The 26971-nt window shown below is 52.2% G+C and overlaps 1 pseudogene; it reads left to right on the top strand.

The window, feature by feature from the left end:
* The first annotated feature begins 1909 nt into the window (after positions 1–1909).
* LOC116585763 lies at positions 1910–6460 on the top strand (annotated as a pseudogene).
* The last annotated feature ends 20511 nt before the right edge of the window (positions 6461–26971 follow it).

Below are 26971 nucleotides of genomic sequence, written 5' to 3'. Positions count from 1 at the left end.
GGACCCTCCTCCGTAAAGACGAGGAGAACAGCGATGATCCTAAACTACATTTATTTTTAAACCACCAATGGGAGAAATTTCAGAAACATTATTTTAATTAGCTTACCTCATTCTCTACTTTCTACCAAGATAAGAAAGATATCTGAGAACAAGGCTTACCTATTTGCACCATTTCTTCATTACCAGCCTGTAAAGGAGGGGGAAAGTAAAAAGAAACAGTTACTAGGTTTCATCTTATCACCTTGTACGTTTTATTTCTACCATTAACGCTTTTCAGGAGCTAATCAGGAGATGCCGGAGATGGGGACTGGTGCCTAAAGGCTGCGCCTTGGTTTGTAGGTTCTTGCAGTAAGAGAATGAGCCAATTAATAACAGTTTGGAACGGGGAATTGTTTCGCCGTTTTAATTTTAATATTTATAAAGCCAGCAAAAATAAATGCATTCAGTATTCTTTTCTTAAAACTCAGATACTGGGTGCGGATTAGCCAAGAAAGCCTCTGTATTCATAGGCGTGAAAAAGAAACCTAAAAGGGGGCCTGATAGATCAGATTTGAGGTCAAGAATAGACCAGGCAATCTTCTACTTTTTAACCTACGGTCAGAACCGGGCAGACCAGAGAAGCTACAACAACTCACAGGAAAAGTCAGTGCCCCAAGTCCCACCGGCCCTGAGCGGATGTGATTTACAACAGACGGCGGGGCCGGGCCCGCGAGCCTTCTCCAGGACTCTTCCGAGAGCATCGGGCTTCACCTGGAGTCTCCAAAGCGTGGGGCTGGGCCGCGGAGCCGAGGAGCCGCGCCTGACTTCGCTTTCAAGGAGGAGGAGCCGTGCGGAAGGGGAAGGGAGGAACGCGGCGGCGCCGCCAGCCTTTGCCCAAGAAAACGCAGGGCAGGAAGCGACCCCAGCCCCCAGCCCCAACGGTCAAACCCCAGCCCGGCCGCGGTGCTCCCAGCGCGTGTCTGCCGGATCGCGCCCTGCGGGCCGGGGGACTTCCCGAAACCCCCGCCTCCCGCTGCCCGAAAACGCGGTGCGTCAGTGCGGAGGAGAGGAAGCGCCGCGAACCCGAGGCGGGCGGCCGCAGCCGCAGCGCGGGGATCCCGGACGCAGCGTCCGGATTCAAGCGCCCAGACCGCCCTCCGGAACCGGGAAACCCAGACCGTCCGGCGAGGATGCGAATTGGCTGCATTTTGTCGTCAGGAATCGTGACGAATGCCGCAACGGCGGGAGGCGGGGGGGCGCTAGGTGGGACGAGCCGGGGCTCCCGGCGTGGGAGTCGCGACCCACCCCTGCAATCCCACCCCCCGCCCCCAGAACACCCCGCAGGCGGCGTCCAGCCCTCCGACGCTGCTCGGGAAGGCGCAGGATAACGGGGAAGGGTGGGAGGGGGGAGGAGGGAAGAGAGGAGGGGAAAGAGGGGAGGAACTTTTTTGGGAAAAGGTTGGGTTTGAGTTTTTATTGTTATTATTTTCCACTTACTTGTGCATCAGCTGAAGTCCTAACCTCTACCAGAGCGGCTGCTATCAACCAGAGTGACGGGAGAACCATCACGAGTCGAGTTCAGTTTTCAACAACTGGGCGAAGCCAATGCCCAGAGCAAACCCCCCAAAATAAGTTTCTTTAAAAAAAAAAAAAAAGAAAGAAAGAAAGGAAGGAAGGAAGGAAAAAAAATGCAGAATCTCAAAACACACACACACACACACACACACACAACTGTGATTTGCTTCAGTGAAAATGAAATTTGAGCTCTGAGACTGGCCCCTCGGCTCGGCGTCCTTCCCACTTCACCTTCTCACCTCGTCCTCCCAAACCGGGAGAGGGGGAAGGGACCCCGCGCTTCCGACTATCTCTACCCGAGGCGGCTTTCCCTGGGCTTTTCAAACACCACGGGTTCCTGAGGTTCGCGCAGAGAATGCTTGGGCGCCCGGGGAGCACAGAAGGGGGAAGTCGCGGCGAGCGAGAGGAGCGAGCGGGAGCCAAGGAAAGAGGCAGCGAGAGGGCGACTCCGCCGAGGAGAAGGCTGGTGGAGGAGGCGAGAGGAGCGGGTCGGAGCGACCCGCCCGGCGCTAATAAGGCGGCCGGAACCCCCCGGGCGGCCCCTCCCACCACGGCGCCCACGTCACGCCGGGACCGCGCCCGCGCCCACCTGGCCCGCCCGAATGGCCGGGGCGGGCGCGGCCAGCGCAGGAGGACGGCGGGGAGTGGGGAGGAGCGGATGATCCCGCGGGCTGTTGGCCCCAGGGCGGGTCGGGATTTGAAACGGCCTAGGTGGGAGCTCCTGTAGCGGAGGGGCCCCGCTCCGAGGTCCTCTCCTGCCCCCACCAGACGGGCTTAGGGGAGGGGGGCGGTCCAGGGAAGCCACGGGTCCCTCCGGGGGGGACCCGCGTTGAGTTAATTATAGGAAGGGGAGGGTCCACGGGCCGCTCCTGGACTTTAGGACATTCACCTCCTTGGACCTCCAGCGTCCTTCCAGCCCGGGAAGAGATTCCCCAGAGGGAGCCCCAGGACCCTGAGAGGCCCCCCAGACGCCCACCACGTTTTGTGGGGGTGGTCCATGTCCGCTTCCAGTTCTTGGGTATGCTTCCCTCGTTTGTATTAATCTGGAAAGATACCACGTCTGTTCTTGACTCGCCCTAATGCTTCCGTTTATTACTGGAGTACATAGGCCTCAGCGTCTCTTCCTCCCTCCAAGATAAGGTTATCAAATGATTTCTGCCCCCTGGGGCTGAAGCTTCCTGACGGGAGAGGACACCAACCTGGGTTTCCAGAGCCCAGAAGATGCGAAGACACTGAAGGAATCCAATCCCAGGTCACTTCCTGAGGGAGACAGAGGCTGGGAGCCAAGGACTGGAAAGGAAAGTATTTCCACCCTCCTCTGACCAGTTTCTGGTCCTCCCTCCCCACAGCGGACTATGAAATGGGGGCGATCAGGCACAACTTCTCATCTAATCCTCAGAGCTTCAGCTGGAGGCTTGAGAAGGTCCACCTAGGATAAAATGTGTAGAAGATAGTATTTTGCTAAGGGATTTTTCGGTAAATCATAGTTCCTTTTCTTCTTTAAAAATGGCACAGAATCTGGAGGTTTCTTAATCTTTGATTCATTATTCAAGGGTTGCCTCTTTAACTTACACCTAGCAAGATTCTGTGGTCACCGGTGTGTTATCTGCTAAGTCTTTTCAAAATCATGTGTAGGGGATGCTTATATGTACAATCCAGAAACCAGATACCGGAATGGCCAGATAACCTAAAGACCCCCAATAGGGTATTAGGTTAGTTTGGGGTGGAATTGTAATTAGACCCCAACCCTGAAATCTGCTAAGTTACTTTTTCCCTTCAGCATGTTTGTAACCAGTCCTTGACTTTCTATCCGGGAATGATCTGCTGAATTTTATACCCAGTTTTCTTATTCATTTAAAAAAAAGTAATAATAATCTTTGGGATGCTTGGGTGGCTCAGGTCAGGATTCCGGGGTCCTTCCGTGAGTCCTGCATTGCTCCTTGCTAAGTGCAGCCTGCATCTTCCTCTGCCTTTCTCTCTCTTTCTCTCTGACAAATAAATAAAATCTAAAAAAAAAAAAGGAAAAAGAAAGAAAGAAAAAAAGAAAAAGAAAAGAAAAAAGAAAGAAAGAGAATCCTCATGTTCTATGAGTAAAACCTACATCAATTTACACTGACAAATAAAAGGATAGGGAAGTACAAGTCAGAAAACCAGGGTTCTAGGCCCAGCTTGGTCTGTTTGAACTTGACAAGCCACCAAACTATTTTGGTTTTCCCCCACGAGATATTTCAGCTCTAAAAATTCTGATTTGAAGTAATAACAAATACTGTCTTTAACCATGGCATTACACTAGTCCTTTTTGTGTTAAATTTTACAAAGTGCCAGCATCTGTCATCACAAATGGTGCAACAAGCAATTCATATGACTTTCATGAGAACAGTGGCTTCGGACATTTGGGGCCATGACCACAGAGAGAAATGTACTTTGCATTGTGACCCAGTAAAATTTTCATGATTCAGTACGTGCTACACACAACAATTCTGGTATTTTCTATCTTAATTGTTTTCTGGGTCCCCCGCTCGAGTACTGGTCGGAATCGACTTTGTTGCTTTCGTGACCCAGTGAGTCATGACCCTCATTGTGACAAACATAGATTTGAGCTCTTATAAGAAGCTTTATATTTCTGGATTCTAAATGAGTTGAGTTCAGATTAATAAGGCTCTCTCAGTATACTCTAAGACAAAGTTTCTCAAAGTATGTCCTGGAATGTTAAATGTTACACACACACACACACACACACACACACACTTCTTTGACAGCGACTTAAGTTTGTGAAGTACTCGGAAAAACAACATGAAATGGATTTCTTTATTTCAGAACTTCACAGGGACTTTGATATCCTAAGCCACTGGGAGTCTTCAGGAGATAAAGTGCACTATGGTTCTCATACTGATTTGACCATAGAGTGTTTTTATCTTGGGCCTTATCTTCTGAAGAACACACTACTTGGGGAAAATGCCTTCGCAAAGACCAATTATTAAGGTAAAATGAACTCTGAGTCCAATAGGTAAGATTCACATGCAGATTCAGCTTGAGTTTCTCCATCTAAAATTAGTTTAATAATACTGCTTTTGCAACATGTTCATGAAAATTAACAGAGCCTTGCATGTTAACTGTTTAGCACATGGTCTAGAACATAACAAGGGCCTAAATGAAGATATTTTTTTTTACTTGAAACTGTATGGCAAATGTACAGATGATTCAATGGGAATGAAATATGGTGAGTTCTAAGAAAAGTAAGAAAATGTAAAGAACTAAAATGTGATGAACTTTTAATTTTACCAGACATAACACAGGGAATCAAAAGCAAAGCAGTCATTAAGTTCCTTTCACAAACTGCCCCCTACATTCCTGCTTTGAGATAAATCCCTTCCCCCCCGTTTCTTTGCCTCTGGCTTGCACTGTTTCCCACACTCATGTCCATGCACTAGCTCAAATACTAAACCAACGTTTGTAGTAGGTTTTCTTCCAAAATATGTTTGAAATAGAGAAATAATTTCAAAAGTCGTCACACATATGTAGTCTCCCTGATTATGAAATCAGTCCCTTTAAGACTTAAGTTTCATGAAATCAGTTAATGTGTGGACATTTTAAAAATCTGTGCATCCTCATTGGCAACAATTAACTGGGCAGGTGTGTGTGTGTGTGTGTGTGTGTGTGTGTGTGTGTGTGTTTTCCATTTGAGGCTGACTGGTCAATGTTTTGCATCTTATCATAATTTGACAGTATTTTCATACCCCATGCATATTGAGTTCTAAACATATAAACAAATTTTTGTCATTTCTTACAGCAAAAAAAAATCATTTATAATTTGTTGTTGTTCTGCTATTTACCTTTTCCATGCCTTTTTTTTTTTTATAAGATTTGTTTTTAGAGTAATGTAAGAATCACACCAGAGCTGAGGGGAAGATGGAGATTTCTCATATGCCCCCCAGTCCCTACACAATAGAACCTCCACTAATATCCCCACCTCCATACTGTAACAAAAGAGTAGTACGTTAGTTAGAACAGCTGAGGGGTCCTGCCACCAGCCTCATGGCAGTGACCCATCCCATCCTGTCCCCTGTCCCTGTAGATAGGTGGTCTTCCTGGAACTGTTCCTGTAGACAGCGGAGAAGCACTTCATAGTGGGACACAGGTTCAACCTACTATGTCCTCACAGACCAGCCAGTGGCCATGCCACATGTGTCCCCCCAGTAGGACCACACACTTGTGTGTCCTGCAACCCTCAGACTCTCATGCCCCCCACTCTGTGTCAATCCTGAAAGTCAATGCTATCACCAGCCCACCTTCCAGAGGCTCTGAGGGGCCAGGCCACTTGCCTGTAGTCATGCCCAGCGTACTCATGGGTCATCTCAAGGATCCCTCAGCCCGTGCTGGCAGGATGTGTCCATGCAGCCCATGGAGATTATCAGGAACTTCTCGCAGCAGTACTTCCTCTACGAGGTAGACTACTTGGTGTGTGTGAACATGGCCATGAAGTTCAGCTACCACGTGGGCATGGAGTTCCTGTCCCCCCTCTTGGTACCCTGCACCCTGGTTTCTTCAGGGTAGCCCACAATTTCTTCACCTAGGAGCACCGGCCGCATTCCTGGGCCTACATTGCCAGAGACGAGAGTGATTTCTACTACACAGGAGGCTTTTGGGGGGGGGGGGGTCGGTAGTTGAGGTTCTCCAGCTGACCTCCGCCTATCACCAGGTGATGGTGGTCTATCAGGCCACTGGGGTCGAGGACGTGTGGCACAATGAGAGCTACCTGAAGAGGTACCTGCTGGAACATAAGCCCACCAAGGTGCTTTCCCCGGAGTACCTGTGGGACCTGCTATGGCTGGGCCGGCCCCAGGTCATGAAGAAGCTGAAATTTGTGGCTGTGCCCAATAATCACCAGGACATCCAGGACTCATGAGGGGTTGCACCCGCTTCCAGCAGGGGACTGCCGTTGGCAGAGCTGTCAGAGCATGTTCCTTTCCCTGTCCCTTCTGGAGAAACTGTGGAGCACTGCCCACTCAGCCACATCCAGAACCCGCCCCCCACGCCTGCACAGAGGAGACCTGCCTGGATGCCCAAGGGCCTTTCTTTGTGGTCACTCCATTTTGATCACTTCTGGGTCATTCGAGGCTGTGAAGGGTTCCAACTTCATGCCAGGTGTTTTTCTGTGTCAGTGATGGGCAAATATTTTAATTTTTTAAAAAGATTTATTTCTTTATTTGACAGAGAGAAAGAATACAAGCAGGGGGTTGGCAGTAGTGGGAGAAGCAGGCTCCCTCCTCAGGGAGCCCAATGCAGGACTCGATCCTGACACCCTGGGATCCTGACCTGAGCTGAAGGCAGAAACTTCAACAACAGGGCCCCCCAGGTGCTCCCTGCCTTGTTTTTCAATGCCTATTTCTGTGCCGGTGTTTGTGAAATGTGGGCACTGGGTACGTCTGGATGTGCATCCCGTTGGGATCCCTTGGTGCCTACAAGTGGGTCTGCACTCGTGCCCTCATCTGCACACACTGCATCTTAGCAAGCAATCGCTGAGTGCCTACTGTGAGCTCAGTCTCCAACAAGGGCCGGAGCATGAGGGTGAGAACTGAGATAAAGGATCCCTACCCCAGGCCCTCCTGGAACCCGGGATGGCCCCATCCTCCTGACTCACTGTTTTCCTTATTGCAGTAAGGAAATACACATACCCCTGATGCACTTAGCTTGATGACAAGTCTAAGTCAGTGGTGTCAGGTACGTTTACCATTCTGCACCTGCCAGCTGCATCGATCACTACAACTTTGTCATCAAAACTGAACCTCTCCCCATGAGACACTAACCCACCAATCCATCCCTCGGCCCCGGGACCCACCAGTTCCTTTTACCTCTAAGAGTTGAGGGCTCTCAGTCCTGCAAGTGGGGTCCTGCGGTATCGGTCCTTTAGGGACTGACTTATTTCCGTGGAGCACAATGGCCTCAAGACCTGTCCCCATTAGCCTGGACCTGACCCACTTGTGCCCCAGAGTGTGGCTCAGCTTGCCCTCCCCTATCTAAGCCAAATTTCCTCAGTACCCGCTGCTCTCCTCATCTTTCTCCTCAGCCCAATGTGTCCCCAGGCACTGTCCCTAGAGGCTCAATGATCCTAGCAATCTTCACCTTGAAAGACCAGTTCCATCCCAATGCCAACACACCCCTCTGGCAGCCACGGGCCTCACCCACCCCATGCGTCCATGTCAGGTGCCTACTCTTCCCACCAGCTGGCCACCTGCTCCCCATCTCAGAAGATGAAAACACCAGACCTTTGGAATCCTCTGTGACTTCTTGCTTGGCACAGACTGTCCCAGTAGTGAGGTGGCTGCTGAAGGACATTCGATGTCTAAACCATTTAAAGGCATATGGGAGTCTCTGCTCCTAGAGCAACAGATAACAGTTGGGGCAAATAGAAAACAAGCAGAATCACTGAAAGAAAGGCTGAGTGATGAGGAGCTTTAGGGAAGAAGGACCTGGAAGTCCTCACCTAATCCTGAACCCCTACAATGCTGAGTGTATGGGCTGGGTGCCTGCACAGGGCCCAATGGGAAGGCCCTAGGTTCGCCCCTCAGGTGATTGTCAGGCTCTGCAAGTAGGAGGGAAGGCCAAGGCAGAGTCTTACATGGTCTGGCTGCTGCCGAAGGTGGATCCTGACACACATCCAGTGCCCCACTCCCCATCTGCCAAACTGGAAGCTGCTTTCATCAGGGGGTGGTTACCAGATGTTCAAGGATATCTTGCCCGAAGGACAGAAGACTACAGTGTTCACAGACCAGACACTTCTGTGGCCATACAGGACAAGGAATACAGATTTGACAAAATTAGTTGAGAAAAGTCACTAAGCCCCCAGTAGAACTGTAGTGAGAGGGGAAGCAACAGTGAACCCCGGGGAGGAGAAGAATTGGTGTTTGACTTGCTGCACTGCACTATTCACACCATCCCATATCCAAAGGCAGAGAGATGAGTACTGGTGACACAGGAAAGGAATTTATTTCAGTGCAGCAGACACTGGAAGCCCAAGGACTGACATGACTTCAAGGTGCTGAAAACACTCCTGGGCTTTTATATGAGGAAAATCTAGGACAAAGGTCATGCAGGGATCAGTAAGTTTCCAGTCAATCATTGTCTTGGGGTCCATCTCACGGGATCTTGCTGGCATCAGTCAGTGTTTATTGCTTGAGGGGTCATTTTGGTGCCTGTCAGATCATTGATTTGAGTTAACAGCTGAGCCTGAAGGGAGGATGTCATCAGTTAGGAAGTACAGATGAAGGTCAGAGTGAAGGTGGGTAAAGCCCTTTTTCACTCCGAGAGCAGAGGGGCCTCTCAGCCTCTGATGCGTGCCTTGTCCTGCTCATCACTTCCAGCTGCCTGGTCCTAACTTCTGTCCTTTGAATGAACTGGTCATCTAGTGAGTAACATGAGCCACTCCTGCAGATCATTCGAACCTGAGGGGGAGGTTGTGGGGACCCCCAATCTGTGGCCTATAGATCAGGAACATGGGTGGCCTCTCTGCCCGGCCACTGGCTGACCACTAAGTTAATGACACAGGGACCTCAGGGGCCACACATGAGAACACAGACATGAAAAATTTAGTTCAGAAAAGCCACTAAGTCAAGAGTGGCAATGACAAGGAGCAGCAATCATGAAGCCTGGTGTGGGGAAGGTCTGATTTCATGATGCTTCCATTATAATATTCATCATCGTACCCTGGACTTGTCACTGGAGTCACCTCCCATGCCTGAGGGTCAGAACGCTCCTATGTGTTCTTCCTGCCTCTCTGTGGCTCCCCCAGCTGTGCACTGTCCTGTGCTGCATCCCAGCAGAGGTTAGTTTTAAGCAAGGCCAGGAAGGTGGGGTGGGTTTTCCTGAGTCCCCCACCTGGCTCTGCACCAGTGCTGCAGGAGAGGAGAAAGTTTTCTCCACCCTCTTTAAGACCGCTCTCTGGGTCTAGAAATGGACAAAGACAGGTGAACAGGTAAAAAGCAGGCAAAGTGTCCTGATTTATTTGTGGGAGCCTCACTCCCAAGACCATGGAGACCAAGAGAGGTGTTTACCTTTTAGATGAAGAAGCAATGAACAGGTGAAGAATTGACACTGGGCTTTGGCCTAGGGCTGGTAAATGGACAACAGGACAGACATTCACTGGATCCAAACAGTTGTATCACAAACCCCCAGTCAACACTGCATGATCTACTCTTTGTTGCTTCTAGGGAACAGGGCTGGTGGGCCATTAGAACTCATACTGTGTCAAGTCACACTGTGTCAAATTCAGATATTCTGAATTTTCTTCCCTTTTGAGGACTTGATTTTTCTCAAGGAAGTGCTAAGCATGAGTCTCTCCATTCTTTGTGCAATCAGCCCCCATTTTCAGGAGCATATTCCCAGTGCCCATCCCACTGCTTATCCTGAGGACTGCCCCCCATCAGCACCCACTGTGGCCATGAGTGCCATGTGGACAGGGACCACATGGTTGCAGGTGCTCACGGATGAAGCCCCAGTGCTCAGTTCCCAGCTGGGACCCCAGATCCTTTGCTGGAAGAGGGAGGAGAGGAGAGAGTCAGGTTGTGGGAGAGGGAGGAAAGGTTGGAGGAAAAGAAGAGGAAGGTATAGATGCAGAGGAAGGGAGGGCGACAGTGAATGACTGAGGGACTGAAGGAATGTGGGAGGGAGGGTATGAAATTAGAGAAGTCTGGCCTATCCTTCAGGAGTGATTAGTTGGAGGGAGGTCCGAGGGCGTCCCTTGGATGTTGGCTCAGGACACATCCTTCTGTCCTCCCTGTACCAACTTTCCTTCTCTAGGGCCCTCTGTCATCCTGGATCCTCTCCGCCTCTTCCTCAAACAATTCTGAATGTTCCCAGGAACACGGTGGCAGGAGGGCGTCTCAGGAGGAGCTTCCCGAATCCTGTGCCCCAGATGAGACTGGGAAAGTAGATGCAGGATATTGTCTCATGAGGATTGGGACCAAGGATTGCATCCAACTCCTTGGGCATTAGTACTGTTCCATTCCCTACTCTCCCCACCACCACTGTGCTGAGCACTCCTGACAATCCATTTGTGAAACACCGCGCCAGAGTTTCCAGGGTGTGTCCCAGGATGAGCACAGCTAGGTGATGGGTGCCCCTGTGGCCTGGGATGGGTGTTGCCACGGTTGTCCCAGACTGGGGTGCCCATCATCCTTCTCTCCAGGGAACAAGCACTGGACCTCCGTGTCCTCACGTTCTCCCCAGGGATGCTGGTCCCCAGGCCAGACACCTACTGGTCTGAGGATGACCCACTCTGCCTCCATAGGGTTTCATTTGCCAGAGTCCTTCCCCTGGAGCTTCTGCATCACTGACACATACTCCCCACCTGCATAACCCCCTTCCTTTGACTTGCATGCTCTTAGTCTATGTCCTTGTGGGCCCCTGTGATTTGAAGTCTGGTTTGGACCAGAGGCAGGAGAAAGTGTCTCTGGCCTTGATTTGAGAGTGATGCGTTTGCCCTCTTTGGTGTGTCTTCCAGCTCTATGCATTCCCATGGTGTGTGTGCGGGCCACAGGAGGAAGCAGCCGTGTCCTGTCTGGGGTCAGGCTGTTGTGTTCCAGCAGGAACAGGGGGCTCGGCCCCAAGATTGGGCCTATATCCACTACAGGGACCTCTATGATTCCATCTCAACTGTAATCCATCAGGGGGTTTCAGTATGGCATAAAGGAAATTCCATGTCAAAGAAATACAGGAAAAAAAAAAAACAGTCCCTTTTGAAAATAGGTGGGCAGACATCAAGGCACTCACTGGATGATTCCACTTACAGAAAACTCCAGAACTGGTGAAGGAACAGAAGAGAAAGTGGCTTAGGTATTGGGAAGGGCAAGGCTGGGGGAGAAATGGACAGGGAGGGCTTGGGCTTGGGGTCTCCTCTGGGGAAGGAAATGATCCACAGTGATGTTCTGTGCTGTGAGGGGAGGGCGCCAGGGATGGACTTAGTGCTCAGCATGAGTTCAACTGAAAACAATGAATTTTATTTATTTATTTATTTATTTTTTTTTTTTTTTAAAGATTTTATTTATTTGAGAGAGAGACAGTGAGAGAGAGCATGAGCAAGGAGAAGGTCAGAGAGCAAAGCAGACTCCCCATGGAGCTGGGAGCCTGATGCGGGACTCGATCCCGGGACTCTGGGATCATGACCTGAGCCAAAGGCAGTCGTCCAACCAACTGAGCCACCCAGGCGTCCCGAATTTTATTTAAAATAGATAGTAGACAGCATACAGGACTTGGAAAGCTACTATCACAATTAAAAGAACACAGGTCTGTGTCTGACAGGGAGGCGGGGTCAGAGGATGGAACTGAGGGCAATTGTACAGGGATCTCTCCCCACAGAGCAGAGGTCAGTGGCTCTCCATGGCAGGTTCCTGGCCACCTGCTGATTGCTCATCTCCCGCTGAAGTCTCCGCAGGCATCTTCCCTCACTTCCCAGCTCCTGCTGATGTTGGGTCCAGCCCAAGCTCCTAGGATGGAGCAGCTGTGAGAGGAGAAAAGGTCACATGCATGCTTGCCTCTCTGTGTGCCTTTGCGCAGACAGGACCCAGCCCGGGCCTCCCAGAGAAGCCGCAGCCAGGAAGGAGTGCAGCCCACCCACTGGGTGCTCTGAGCCCAGTCCTTGCTCCTGGCCCCACACCAGCCCGTGGGGCTCCTTCCTGTGGGGCCCAGCCCCAACCATCCTCACAGACCCACAGGCACCCAGGCCCAGGCTTCTCACCCTCGGGCTCTGCTTCCACTGGTGGCCTGGGAAGTGTAGAAGGCTTTCCCGGGACTGGGGACTCCTGTGTCAAGGAGGAGAGCAACTCTGCCAGCCTGCTCTCATCATCTGTGGCCTTCTGCAAAGACAGGGACCGGTAGCTGGCCCACAAACATCACACTCCTGCCTGGACAATCCCACTGTCCTCCTGGCCATTCCCCCTGCTGCTTCCAAATCAGACACAGACCTGTGTGTGCACAGCTCTGCACCCAGCAAAGGGACCCACACCTGCAGGGCTCTCAGGATCAACACTGGGCAGAAGCTCACATCCCCCACATGCCATCCCACCCAGCCAGCCTTGACCTTGAATGTGACCTGACCACTGGGCATCTGACCTCTCCTCAATGTGCTCCTGCTCAGGAAGGCCCCACCCCACATGAGCCCTCCTTCTGCACATATGCATGCACACACACATGCGCACACACACACACACACACACACACGGGAAGGGGACCTGGGGCTCCACAGGTTTATCAGAGCATGTGGGGCTGGGTGGCCGGCTCTGACCTCCCAGTGTCACGTTTCACTCCTTCCTACCAAATAGCCAGATGCTTCAGACTGTCCTGAGACAATGTCCTGAGCAAGGGCATGTGTTTGCCAGGCATGATGTCCTCTGCCTGCAGCTTCCCAAATTGGGGATGCAACACGCAGACATTTTGTACATTTGAGGATCTCTAAAGAAATGACATGGGTAGGGGGCTGTCCCTGGAATGTGGGTGCCTGGCTACGTGGGTTCCAATTCTGTTGGGCACCATCGTCAGGGAACTGAGGTCACCACTTACTGGTAACTCCTTATCCGACTTCCTCCTTACACCAGAGCCCTTGGGGGCCACTTCCCCCAGCTTCTCAATACTCACCCCTCACCCCATGCGCCCTCCACACAGTGACACCAACACAGCCCACCCACACCCCCATGAGGCCTGGGTGCAACCATTTTTCTTGCTTTGAGGACAGATAGTTGGGTTCAGTCCTGTTTCCTGCTTCTGTCCAGGGTGGTAACCCCGGACAGACCCTGTGACTCTCAGGGCCTCCCTGGGCTCTCTGTCAAGTGAGGTCATCTGGTTTCTATTTCTAGGGACGCCATCATGGGAAGCACCTCTTCATTCTTTCAGTCTCTGCTATCACATGAGGCTGGTGCACACACTTGGCAATGCAAGGTGAAACGGGGAGCTGGTCGGGGTACAGAACACTGCTCTGGGGTTCAGGCAAAGCCACTCCCCTGCTGCCCGTGTCCCAGCCCCCAGGGGAAGGCTGCAATTTACTTTCTGACATTGTCCCTGGTGACAAAGAATTCTAGGGGCTCCCATTAGGTGTAGGCCCATGTCCCAGGGCCTCAACTGTGCCCATGTGCTGGGTCTTCCCCACAGTGGTTCCTGGGTATTCCCGAATTCTGTTCCACATCCCTGTGGAATCCCTCTCCCCAGGCTGTATGCCCTTGTGACTGCTCTCTCAAGAAGAGAATGGGAGAAATGATGTGATGTCATTTCCAAGCTGATGGAGGAAAGTCTGGGACATCTCCTGGTTCCCTCTCATGTATTCAGTCACTGTCTTTTGTTTCTTTCTCTGTGTATCTCTGTGTCTTCCCCAGGAACAGGACATGGGGGCTCTGGGGGTGATGTGAAACCTCAGAAGCCTCCTTTGCCCCAGTTTCTCTCCCCTGTCCTGGTGCTTGGTTCCCTCCCAAGGCCTCCTTACCATGATCAGAGTACTGACTCTGGAACCCCTCCCAAATGGGGCCTCTGAAGCTGCGAGGAGGTGGCCCTGAACTTGGTCCTAGACCCATGATCCAGTGTCATGTCACGTTCTACAAGCCCACGTCCTCAGCCCCCCAAATCCCCAGGCTGCCTTCTGCTCAGAAGGACAAGGGAGTACCAAGCATTTTCCCAGGCCTGGAAGCACAGTGGGTCTGGGATGGTGATCTAAGGCCAACAGACTCTTCCATAAGCCTGTTGGACCCTAGGGACACCCCTAGAACACAAAAAGCTGAGGCCTTTTGTGTTCTAGCCCCGTTCAGACTGAGGGGTATCTCTTTCTACTTCCAGGTTCACAGGATGGACACACAGACCCCAGACCCTGTCCTCTCCCAGAGTTCTGGCAAACTCCTTTAGGCCCCTTGGGGAGCCCCTGACCATCAGCTTGGCCTGCCTCTGCTCCCCTATGCTATGGATCTGAGTTCTTCCCAGGGGTCCTGATGTCCCTTCCCCATGGCCCAGCTGTCTCTGACCTCTTTCTTCTTTCCCCCTTGTCACCTACCCCCCTCCAGGGTGTCCTCTACTTCTGACCCCCAGCTGGGCAGTCAGAGTGGTATGTGTGTGTGTGTGTGTGTGTGTGTGTGTGCACGTGTGCACACGTACTTGCATTTGTGCATAGGTGAACATGCCTTTACGTGCCTTGAGATGCCCAAGGTCATGTCCCCACATGGGACAGGGTGGGGATCTTCCCCTGAGGATCTGAGGGGCTCTCACATCCAAAGCGGACCTCATGGGAGGTTTGGGGCTGGCCTAGGAGTGGACTCTGTACCCCTCATTTGTCTTGGGCCAGTCCCTGCCTCTCTAGACCCCAGGTTACCAAATGTCCCTGAGGGTTGGGCATGGGAGTGCTTGAACTTGGCTGTTCCTCCAGGGATAGGTGGAGAACAGGTGCACCAGGCACACAGGCCTCCCTCCTGAGAGGACCAGGTGTGCACAAGGGACCCACAAACAGCACCTGCACCATGTCCCAGGCCCATGCCTCTGCAACTGACCTGTCTACCATGTTCCCTCACAACCGCCAACTGCTCTGTGACCCCAACGTCCCCTGAGTCTCACAACCACATCCAGCCCGGGCAGCAAGTCTCAGGGTGCAAGGGCAGGTGGTTTGGATGTCCAGGGACACCAAGGTCATGGAATATTCCCCCAGCCAGCTGGCTGGGAATGTAGACTCCCTTCCAGGGTCCCACTAAGGGCAGGGCTGGGCCAGAGGACCTGGAGGCAGCAGTGGAGGCTGACTCAGGATAGGGGGAATATCAATCCACCCCATTCTCCTTCTCCTCTCCTCCTTCTGCCTCATCTTCCTGGTAAGACCCTGGGACAGAGGTCCAGCCTGTCCCTGGCTGCAGACCTGGCTGGAGTCCCTGGCTGGGGGAACAGGGGCTTGGGAGGGCTGGCCTTCCAGACTATTGATCAGCCCTGTGACTGGAGCCATTTGACTCCCTTCTCTGGGCCTCACTCTCAGCCTTTATGCAGTGGGTGATGCTGAATGATCACTCCCATGGCAGGAGCATGTTGGGTGATTGACCTAAACTGGGCACAGAGCCTGAATGCAGAGTGCAGTAGGGGGTGGTGAACAGTGTCAACGATGAGCACTCCCCAGCCCTTCCATGCAGCCTCCAGATCCCTGGTTTAGAGCCCTGGAGCAGTGGGAGACGTCCTTGCTGCCCACAATGAGGCTGGACCTGAAGAGTGCATGGAAATGCTGCTTCTGTTAGAACCTGAGTGTTGGGCTTTGGTTCTTTCACTTGCTGGGCTGACAAGACACACACGCTCTCCGTAAGTCCTCCCTGAAGGAAGAGCTCTCACAGGATCCCAGGTGCTCTGAACCTGGGGAGGGGAGAGAGCCTGCCCTGTCTGTGGATCCTGAAGGACACCTGCCTCCCAAGGACAGGATGGTTTTGGTTCCTGATCCTGGACCAGGATGGCAGACAGCCCCTCACGGTTCCTGACTCTGGGGCTGAGGGGGCCTTTCTCAGGCACAGCAATGCCAACTGAACATGGGGCTTCAGAAAGAACATGCGCCTGAACCAGGTCCTGCCCCAGGATGGTGGCTGCCTTCCTAGAGCTGGAGGAAGAGGGACATCCTTGCTTTTCTGGGCATGGGGTCCTCTGACCCACAAACAGCCCCTGGGAGTTTTCTAGTCTGTCTCTGGAAGTGCACCAGCTCTGAGTGGGCCAATCACTGTCCAAACACGGACACGGCAATGTGCTAAGGAAGTGCCAGAGGTGATCCTGTGCAAAAATCCTGTTGCAGGGAGGGATGGCAGCTTCAGTGCCGTCCAGTAGGCCCCCTTTCCCTGGATGGGAATCCTTCTGGAGCCTCTTCCCTCAGAGCTCCCTTCCTGCTCATTTCAGGACCAAGGGAGAGACCGTGGTGTGGCTTAAAAAAGTCCACACCCAGCCTCCCTCGTTTTTCATACATCACTGCTTCCCAAGAAACAAGGCTGATTTAAGGCACCCATTCCCTTTGAGGACCAGCTGCTCTAGATCTGTCACATACACAGTTGCCACAGCTGCCTGGCTGGGGCAGGAGTCCCAGGAGATTTTTCCTTTCCTGGCCAGAGAAAGAAGTCCCATCTGTCCTCTGCTGGAAAAAGTGAATTCTTGGGCCAGGTGTCCCTCAGGCAGGTGCTGGATGACGTGGGGGTCCCTTGCAGGTCCCCTGGAGAGAAGGGTGACAGGCACTGCTATCTGGGAGAACAGGGAGCAGCACCCAACCCAGGCCACAGGGGCACCCCTCACCCAGAGCGGGCAGCTCACTCCCATCTTGCTGAAAGGAACACCAAGGTACACTCATGTCTCTATTTGCTTCAGAATCCATAAACTGGAGGATCTGGGTTGACATTTACACAGTGTTTAATGTATAAGCTCAACATCCAACATCCCAGGCCTCTGTGTCCACTTTGGGCCTTGTTTGGAAAGTAGGGGTGTGGACTCCTGGGGCAGTGACCTCCGGGAGGAGTCGGGAGGGGGATGTCTGAGTGGAGTGACGAAGACACCTGGGGTAACCTTCCCAGCAGGAGCCATCTGATGCCCCATCCCCACTCTTGACCACAAGCATGATGGCGAGTCTGTGATGTAAAGGTGCTGCTCTTGGGGGGCAGGGTCCATAGCTGGTGCTGGGGCAGCTCTAGCTCAGAGCAGGGCTCTGACCCCAGAGCTGGAGTGAGAGCTGGAGCTGTGACTCCCTGATCTCCAGAGCAGTGGCCGCATCACCACCATTCCCAGCTCTTGCTCTGGGGCAGGTGCTAGAGCAGAAGGCCCCTCCAGACCTGATCTTGACCTGGTTCTGTGCTTTGATGTGGCTCCTAAACCCATAACTGGCTCTCCTGCCACACTCATTTCATGGATGACAAAACCAGGGACAGTGATAGGAATGGCCACGTGGGGAAAATGGCTATGGGGCGACTCAGACCAAGGATCCTGCATCTCCTTCACCACAGGCCCCACGTGGGTCGATCCTGAGCCACTAGACATGAGTATTTGCCTGACCCGCTGATCCTGGATGCTGTTCCCAGCTGAGCGGAGACCCTTGCCTGGGACCTGAACTCTTCACTGGACCTCTGCTCCAGCCAGCCTGAGGTGAGCAGGGGCCATGCCTCCTAAATGCTCTATCCATAACCCCTAAAACACATCACGTGTTCACAAATCTGTGGGCTCCCTCAGGAGCCCCGTGATGTGGGGGCCACAGAGTGTCATGTTCACGTTATCAGCCACTTGCACGGGATTGGCAGCATGTCCGTTTGTTGGGGTGCAGAGTGAACCCCAGATACCCTCTAGGCCCTCGAAGCTCCCAGCTTACCCCGTGGGGCAGCCACCTGCCAGCGGTCCGCAAATAGGGAACACAGAGCTCGAGCATCTTCAGCAAGATGCTCGAGACCCAGGCCATGGAGTAGAGCTGGGTCTGTCAGCAGTTGAGTTCTAAAACCATCTAATGCCCTAGAATTTGCCCCAGTGCAGAATTTGAGCCAGCCATGGAAGCAGCTCTAGAGGCTGAGCCGGGGTCCCCACAGACTACAGCCTCTCTGGATCCTTCCTGCAGACACCCCAGAGAGAAGACGAGCACCAGCATTAATTCTTGAGGAAAGCAAGCTGCACACCTATTTTTGCAGCCAGTCCGGCACTGGCACCCAGTTCAGAGCCTGAGAGCAGGAAATGGTTCTCGAGCTGACTCAATACCATTCTGGAAGGCCGTGAGCTGTTCCCTTCGAGAAGGCACAGGGACAGGCGGTCAGGCTGGTGATCTTCTCTCCTTTGGCACCATCTCAAGATGCAGAACTATCCACTGGCCCAGGGCTGGTAAACACTCCCAGGCAGATGTGGCTGCAGAAGCAGCGAGGGACCCAAAGCCCCCTGCGGACCCTGAGGCATCTCTGCCTTCTTCTTAGAAGGGGCTGCGTGCACAGTGACTCCCAAAGGCCAAATGAGCCAAGAGACAGAAGAAAAGGAGACAGTCCCATTGACAAGGAGTGGTTTTTTCCAGGGATCTAAGGATAGAAGGATGTCTTGGGCACCAGCAGACACAGTCCATCTCCACAAGCCCATGTCCGGTGACACCTGTTCTCACAGCGCTGGGAGGAGGATATGGGAGGACAGGTGTCCTCCACCTATCATCAGGACAGATGGAGGACCTTCTGGCCAGAGGCTGTCCTTAAGGGTGTGGCTCCCAGAAAAAAAGAATGTGGAGGGGGGCGGCTGTGTTCAAGAGGCTGCAGTGGATCACATCTATCTCCTTGGGCATTAGCACTGTTCCACTCAATGCTCTCTCCACCACCATTGGGCTGAGCACCCCTGACAATACATCTGTGAAAAACCTCACCAGAGTTTCTGAGGTGTGTCCCAGGAGGAGCACTGCTAGGTGATGGGCGCCCCTGTGGCCTGGAATGGGTGCTGCTCACTGTTGTCACAGAGAGGGGTGCCCATCACCCTTCTTTCTGGGGGACTTGACTGGACCTCTGTGTCCTCATGTTCTCCCCAGGGCTGCTGGTCCCCAGGCCAGATATCTGCCAGTCTGCCCGTGCTGCCTCCATACCAGCCTCTGGGCCTCCTCCTTGGTAGCAATTTACTCAGCAATTTACTTTCTGATCTTGTCCCCTGGTGACACAGACTTCCGGGGGCTCCCAGTAGGTTTAGGCCCAGGTGCCAGGGATACATCTGCGCCCATGTGCTAGGCCATCCCAACAGTGGTTCCCTGGCATTCCTGAATCACACATTGCTGTGGAATCCCTCCCCGGAGGCTGGATGGCCCCTGTGATTGTGCACTCGGGAAGAGAATGGGGCAAAACAATGGAACGTCATTTCCAAGTTGATGGAGGGAAGTCTGAGATTTCTCCTGGTTCCCTCTCATAGATCCCTTCTCTGTGTGTGGCTTTGTATCTCTGTTCTCTGTCTGTCCATGTGTCTCTCTCTGATCCAGGGCTTTGGAGAAGCAAGTCCAGATTGTTGAGCTGCCCTGGGAGAACCCAGTCCAGAGAAACTACCAAGGGACCAGGATGACCAGCAGGGAAATCCTGAGACCCCCCCACTCTGAACCTGTTCCCGCCAACACCCTGAGAATGGTCCTGGAGATGGAATCCGCCCCAGTTGGGCCTGAGCCAGGACTGCAGCCCTGGCTCCTGCGGAGACCAGAATTCAGGGGCTCCCCGTCGAGCTGAGTTGGGATTCTGGCTCTCGGATTGTGAGCAGGTCTCTGGGAGGCCTGTGTGGCCCAAGGCATAGGCAGCCAGGAGCCCTTCCTTCCAGGCTGGGGTCTGGCCCTGGCCCCTCTGTCCAGAGCTCTGTCCATCTCTCTCTCAGCTCCTCTTGGCCAAATCGTCTCTGCCCCGAGGCTCTAAAGCTTGGCCTTCCTCCTCAGCACACTGCTTGCAGACACGTGTAGGACTGCTCCTCCCACTCTGCTCCAGGCATCAGGCTCACCCTGGGGACTGAGAGACTCTTGGACTCTTGCCACCCCCCCCCCCCCGCCTCACGTCTCTGCAGCCCCTGCTCCTCCCTTTCACCTGGATTTGATCTGGTGCTTTGGTCCATCTCCCTGTCTGGGCTGGGACCTCCTGGAGGACAGGAACCTTCCTGGGGACCTTCCAGCCCCAGCCCCTGGCCTAGCACAGCCCCTGCTCAGGGTGAGTGTGAGGGGCAAGGTAGCTGAATGAGTCCATGAGAGGGTCTCAGAGTCCCTCCTGCCTCTGAGTAGCTCACATAGTGGATGTGGAGGCTCCTAATCTGAGGAGCCATTTTGGGGAGAGGCAGGGGACACCCAGCATGACCCCTGGGTGTCCCCTCCCTGCTCTGGTGGCTTCCCTGAGCACAGTGGGCACAGCCTGACTCCTGGTGGTCAGTACCAGCATGGCAACCCCAGCAGGAAAACCCAAAAACCACACACAGACAAACACACACTCCTCCTCTCTCCCTCTCTCTGACCAGCTACGGAGTAGAAGGGGAGTGCATAATGGGCTGGTGACAAGGGGGACAGAAGAAAGAGGTTGGAGGCAGCCAGGCCATGGACCAGAGACCCCCAGAACCTGGCAACATGCTCAGCACCCCAAATATGAGAAGGGGAGTCTTGCCAAGCTGATGGCTAGGGGGTCTGCAAAATGGCCATGAGGCCGATGGGCTGAGGCCTCCCTAGGCCAGGTCAGGACGTTGAGGGGTTTGGGTTCTGTTTTCACTCCCTTTGCATTGAAAACTAGGAGGATCTCTAGTGTACAGGTGGCCAGAGGCTAGGTAGCCTCAGTTTGTCCTTCTCAGTCAGGGAGCTTTGCGTGGGTGACTCCAAGGCAAGTGTTGCCAGGACTCAAGTGTGTTCAGCTGGGTTCCTGAGGATGGCTGGGTGCACGATGGAGGTCCTATGCGTGGTCCACAGAGTGTGCAACCCCCCCTTCCTTTGTTCGGTGCCCCTTGGGGAGCTGATGGCACTGCGTGATGTCTCCGTGCTGGCCCCTGCCTTTGCAGAAGTCCTCGGATAAGATTGGGAGGAGGCTGGTGGACACCAGATCCTTCTCCCGGATGCAAGGAGTGAGCACACAGGTCTTTTCAGAAGCAGGTGCTGGGGACTGCTTGGAAGACCTGTGACACTGCTCAGGCCACTGTCCCTGCTGGTAGAATGTTGGACAGCAGTCCAGAAACTGGAGACTGTGGAGGCTGAGCCCAAGGGTAGAAGGGCGGGGCTGGGTGCCTGTGGGTTTGTGGGGATGGGTCGGTGCTGGGCCCCACAGGGAGGAGCCTCCACAGGCTGGGGTGCGGCCAGGAGAAAGACTGGGGTCAGAGCACTGAGGAGATGGACTGCGGCTGGTCGGGGAGACATCCCGCTAGGGTTCCTTCCTGGCTGTGGATTCTCTGGGAGGCCCCAGGCTGGGTCCTGTCAGTGAGAAGGCATGTAGAGCAGCAGGCATGCAGGTGAGCTTCCTCCTATCAGAGCTGCTCCATCTGAGGAGCTAAGGCCAGCTCCAAGTTCAGCAGCAGCTCTGGAAGGAGGGAGACACCTCCGAAGGCCGTGTTCACCCTTTGTGAGGAGCCAGGTGCAGGAGCAGAAAATAATACAGCTCCCATGGGGCTCTGAAAAGGGTCGCCGGCCGGGAGACAGCATAGCCCTGCCCGGCTGTCCCTGCTGTCCTTTACCCGGTCCCCCTGCTGCTCCCAGATCATGGCCCTGCATCTGGCAGATACACCTACAGGGCTCAGGACAAACCCCATGGCCCAGCCTCCTCCAACCTCTTCCTTCTTTCCCCCTTGTTATCTCTGGGGTCCACTCTCCCTTTGAACCCACCTAGGGTGTTAGTCTGTGTGTGTGCGTGTGCACGTGTGCATGCAGAGCCTTGTGTGTACCTGTGCCCACAAGAGGATGCCCAAAGGAGCCAGCCTCACATAGGAATGGTGGGCAAGGTCCACCAGGATCTCAGGGGCATGCTTTCCAAGAAACATCACGGAAAGGTGCAGCCCCGGCCTCGGAGCTGGAAGCCTCCCTGTTCCTCGATCCTCTGCTTACCTGACTGGTCCGGGCCATTCCCTGCCGCTCCTTTCCCTCAGTCTACCCACTGTCCTAGGAGGAGTTGGACGGGTAACATCATGAGTGGGGCTCAGCGGGGACGAATACTCCCACCTTGGGGTGCAGCACAGGAGCACTTGGAGTGGGCGAGGTGACCCGCCAACGGTTGTTGGTGGTGGCAGGTGGAACTTTGCAGGCTCGCGCAGGGACCTACAGACAGCGCATGCGCTAGACCGGGGCTCGCTGAGGGTATGCGCAACGCCAAGGGGCTCCTACGGAGTTGGGTCCCTGAGTCCGCATCTCCACTGCCTGCTCCTGGACCCTCCCGGTCTCTTAGGCGGGGGCGGGGGGGGGGGGCGATGACTGAGTGGACCTGGAGACCTGGGGGGCTAGAGAGAAATGAGACATACCTATCACCCTGCCGTCCTGACCCCATGTTCCTCTTCAGTGTTCTTCTCAGTGCAGTGCTGAGTCAGGTGAGGGAGAGCTGGAGGAGGACCCGTCTGGGCAGGGAGGAGGTCAGGCCGACTTTTCCTCATCTACATCCCCTTTGCCTGTCTTCCTGGCAGAACCCCCTTCTCCCCAAGATCCATCACTCCAAAAACCTTCATCTCCCTGCCTTAATCTCCAACACACCCTCCTGAGGTGGGAATCCCTGACCCCGTTTTCAGAGTAGAAACTGAGGTCCCAAATGTTACTGGAGGAGCTTGCCTGGTGCAGAGCTGTGGAATGACTCTGCTGGGGGTTTGAACCCAGATCAATCTGAGCCAAAGCCTGAGTTTAGAGAAGAGCCGGAAGAAGAAACCTCTGAGTCCAGGCTTGGAGGTAAGGCCATGTGGGATGGAGGTGGTGGGGAGGGGTGGAAGGAGGCTCTGGGTGGCAAATGCCTGATATTCTTCCTGGGGGGAATGCCCTACAAAGGCTGGAGTGGAGTGAGGGGTGCACACTGGGGAGGGAATCTGGACCTAATCATGCTGGGCTCTCTGGATGTTGGGCAAGGAGTTGGGGTCACTGCAGGGTGTGGGATTCAAGGGACACAATATGGGCAGTCTAATCATAGTTAATCATCCAAGATTTGAAGGGAGCTTGGTGGGCACGTTATTGCTCCCACTCAAGTGTGGATGACTAAGCACCAGCCAAGGGTGAGGAGGCTGCCTCCATTTCCTTTTGTGTAGAGTGAGGTAGTGGTGGTCATCTGCCTCCTCCAGTCCTGGGCGTGCTGCCTGGAAGGTCCAGAGATGGCTTCTGGTCAGTAGCTGTTACAGTGTGGCCAGTAGCAAAAGAGGTCTGAGTGAGAGGACCAAAGGGACACCCCTTTGGCCCAGTTCAGCAGGATACTCTTGTACGTGGTGCAAGTCTTCCCGTCCAGGCTGATGGGAAATAGCTTCACCCACTTGCTAGATGGAGAGTGGCACTGAGGAGCTGTGGTTGCAGACCCTGAGCCACAGAGCTCGTGTGAGCCCAAGGCTGCCACAGATTTGGGGGAGGCTGAAGAGGGTGAAGTGCTGCCTGATGCTGCGATGGTGCCTGAGGTCTCCAGGGACGACTGGGAGGTCAACTCCAGAATGAGAGGGGTTAAAAGATTGTCAGAAACACTGGATTGTGCATGGAACTCCATGCCAGCACCTAGCTCAGAGGCTTCTAGAGACTGAGGCTTCTTGGCTCCTTGTGAGTGTGCAGTAGGGACCCAGGCTCCAGGAAGGGATCTTCTAGGGAGAAAGAGTGGGAGAGTCACCTTCTTTTCCTGGCCATCAGGGACTCTGGGAAAGAGCCTATGTTGATCTCCTCCACATCCACATTGGACTGGAGAGCTGGCTGAGTGAATGCAAGCAGGGAGGCAGTGTCCCTGCTGTGTTGGTAGGGGCTGTGTCTGAGCTGCTCACAGGACTTGGAGTGTGGGCTCCTTTTAGTTTTGGGTGCTGTGTTGGGGATCTGGTGGTGGAGATGAAGGGCTGACATTGCATTGAGCAGACACCCTGGGTGAATGGGTGCTCTTGAGTGTCCATGGGCAAAGGTGGCAGTGGCCCACAGATGGGAAGGTGTGAGGGAAGTGCACAGAAGACAGTGCCCTGGGCTGTGCAGGGCTTCCTGCCCATGGGCAGTGCTGCTTGGAAAAATTCAGCCAACCTTCTCATTTGCAGAGCACAGAAGGTGCCTAAGGTCATGTGTGGTTCATGGGAAGCAGGGCAGTCTGTTTCTGGGCATCATACCTGACAGTAGGAGCAGTTCAGGCTGACATGACAGTCTGGGGGTGGCCTTAAATGCCAGTTGGGGTAGAAATTGCCCAGGTACCCTGATCCACTGCAGTTTGTAATTGCTTCTCTACCCAACAACCCAAACCTGGATAGTGGCCCTGTGGCTGGCTTATATTTATAACAGTTATAAGATTCCTCTGGGTCAGTAGAAGAAGAAGATGAAAGGAAACCTAATGTTAGTAGAGCCAAAAAAAATGAAGATTAGAGCAGAGATAATAGGAAGAGAAGAGCACTCAGGAAAATCAATGAAAAAATAGTTCTCTTTTAGATATTTACAAATTCACAAAAGGGACCAAAATGGAACTATTTTATACCAACATATTGGGCCACTGAGATAAAACAGGTAATTATGAGGTACACAAACTACCAAAGTGACTCCAGAGGAAATGGAAACCCCAAGTAGACCTCTAGTAAGTAAATTGCCTGCAGCAGTAATGAAAACTTTACAACAATAAAAATCCAGAACCTGAGGCTTTCATAGGTGATTTGTCCATGTATTTAAAGAAGAGATTATACCAATATTTCTGAAACTGAAAAAAAAAAAAACCCTACAAGAGAAGGGAACACTTCCCGTGTGACCCTAGAATGCCAAAATCATCCTTTTTCAAAAGACCGACAAAGAAGTTACAAGCAGAGACAACTGCTGGGCAAAGTCCATTATGAAGAGAGATAAAGAAATCCTCAGTAGAATTCCAGCACACAGAATCTAGCAACACATCCTAAGGATGATACATCATGACCAAGTGTGATACACACCTGGAGTGCAAAGGCTGTTCAATGTAGCTAATTATTGTCCTATATCACATCAATAAGAAACACGATCATCTCGATTAATATAGGATAAGCTTTGACAAAATCCAAACCTTTTCATGGTAAGTGCTCACAGTAAAATAGAATTAGAAGATTACATTGTGGGGCGCCTGGGCGGCTCAGTGGGTTAAGCCACTGCCTTCGGCTCAGGTCATGATCTCAGGGTCCTGGGATCGAGTCCCGCATAGGGCTCTCTGCTCAGCAGGGAGCCTGCTTCCTTCTCTCTCTCTCTCTCTGCCTGCCTCTCCGACTACTTGTGATTTCTCTCTGTCAAATAAATAAATAAAATCTTAAAAAAAAAGAAGATTACATTGTGATAAAGAAGGGGTTCCATGGGTTGAGTGTCTGATTTTTGGTTTGGGCTCAGGTCATGAGATCCAGACAATGGCAGTTCTGCCCTTAGCAGGGAATCAACTGGAGATTCTCTTGCTCTCCCCCTCTCTTCTTTCACAAGCACACTCTCTCTCTTTCTCTCTTCTCTCTTCTCCCTCTTCCTCAATCTCTCAAATAAATAGTCTTTTAAATTATGATAAAGGATATTTATTTAAAAAGATCATACATATATTATTCTCAGTGGTGAAAGGTTGAAAGTTTTCTCCTTAAGATCCAAAATTAATCAACTATGCCCATTTCCACCACTTCATTTCAATATGGTCATTGAAATTTTGTCTGAGAAATTATACATGATGAATAATTAAAATGGAAAGGAAGAAAAAATGTTTATTTATATATGACATAAGCTTATATGCAAAAACTCCTAAGAATAAAAAACAAAACAAAACAAAAAACCCTCTATGTGAGATTATAACATTTTCCAAAAAGGTGTGAACAGAGAAGACCAACACATATAGATCAATGGAAGACCATTGAGAATCAAGGAATACATACATCTATAGCCAGTTGTTTTCGAACATGGATACCAAGATCATTCAAGGAGGCAAAAACAGTGTTTGCAACAATGAGTGTGAAGAAATCAGATGTCCACATACAAAAGAGTGAAGTCAGAGCATTACCTCACACATGTAAAAATGTTAACTCCAAATGGATCAAAAAACTAAATATAAGAGCAAAAACTCTTAACACTTCAGAAGTAAACTATGAGCACTTTGGGGCAAATCTTCATCCCTTTGGATTTGGTGATGGTTTCTCTAATATGGCATCCGAAGCATGAAAGACAGAGAAAACAGATACATTGTACTTCATTATTGTTAAAAATGTTTGTGAATGAAAGGATGTTCTCATGGGAATGTAAAGAAACCCAAAGAGTGATAGGAATATTGGCAAACCATAAATCTAAGGGCTTTGTGTCTAGAATGTATAAAGAAGTTTGGCTGCCTTCTCCCCACTATCATAGGAAGGAACAGCCCTCTTTCTGGAATAAGATAGCATGATCTATACCCAACAAGTTTTCTCAAGCAATGTCTGACAGTCAGTGGAAATGTTGCTTGTGTGTCAAGGAAAGGAGTAAATAGAAAACCAAAAAAAGGACAATATCAGGTGATGGGTTATTATGCTTTTTCTGACTGGGATATACCCATGATTAATACTCTTTTAAAATGAAACTTTAAAAATAGATCAAACAGGGGAGCCTGGGTGGTCAGTGGGTTGAAGCCTCTGCCTTTGGCTCAGGTCATGATCCCAGGGTTCTGGGATCAAGCCCCATATCGGGCTGTCTGCTCAGCAGGGAGCCTGCTTCCTCCCTCTCTCTCTGCCTGCCTCTCTGTCTACTTGTGAGCTCTCTCTGTCAAATAAATAAATAATTTTTTAAAAGAAGAATTCCTACAATTTAAGAACATAAATAACCGCACTGAAAATAATAGACACTTCCCCAAAGAAGACAGCCAGACAG

The sequence above is a fragment of the Mustela erminea genome, chromosome 3, assembly GCF_009829155.1.
Source record: "Mustela erminea isolate mMusErm1 chromosome 3, mMusErm1.Pri, whole genome shotgun sequence".
In the NCBI taxonomy this organism is placed as follows: domain Eukaryota; kingdom Metazoa; phylum Chordata; class Mammalia; order Carnivora; family Mustelidae; genus Mustela; species Mustela erminea.
This window is presented reverse-complemented; position numbering and strand designations above follow the sequence as displayed.